The sequence below is a fragment of the Fukomys damarensis genome, unplaced genomic scaffold (assembly GCF_012274545.1).
Source record: "Fukomys damarensis isolate Sample0158 unplaced genomic scaffold, DMR_v1.0_HiC HiC_scaffold_19, whole genome shotgun sequence".
In the NCBI taxonomy this organism is placed as follows: Eukaryota; Metazoa; Chordata; class Mammalia; order Rodentia; family Bathyergidae; genus Fukomys; species Fukomys damarensis.
In genome coordinates this window covers 25,878,893-25,879,272 of record NW_022900931.1, presented here as the reverse complement: position 1 = coordinate 25,879,272, position 380 = coordinate 25,878,893, and positions in this window count along the sequence as shown.

Genomic DNA, 380 nt, shown 5'->3' with positions numbered 1-380 from the left:
GATGGAGGCGTGGACGGCTGGGAGGGAGGGTCTGGGTACCGAGGGAAGAGGGGCAGAGAAAGAGAAGCGCCAGGTGAGGAAGACAGGTGGAAGATGGGAGAGGTGGAGAAGAGCGAAGGGCACTGGAGGCCCCTGGCTCCCTCGAAGACAGGGAAGAGCCCGGAAGGGAGGAACCGGCAAGGACCCCAGACGATGACAGCTTCACCCGGAGGGAAGTCGGCGCTGCCTTGGCCGCGCTCCCGTTCCTCCCCGGGCCACCCCGAGAATGTGGCTGGAGGGCGAGAGGGGAAATCCAACGTGATGCGTGTGGAAGCAGCTCGGCCGGCCTCCGCCTCTCCTTTCAGCTTTTGGCTTCTCGTGTACCTGCCCTGCCTCTCCAT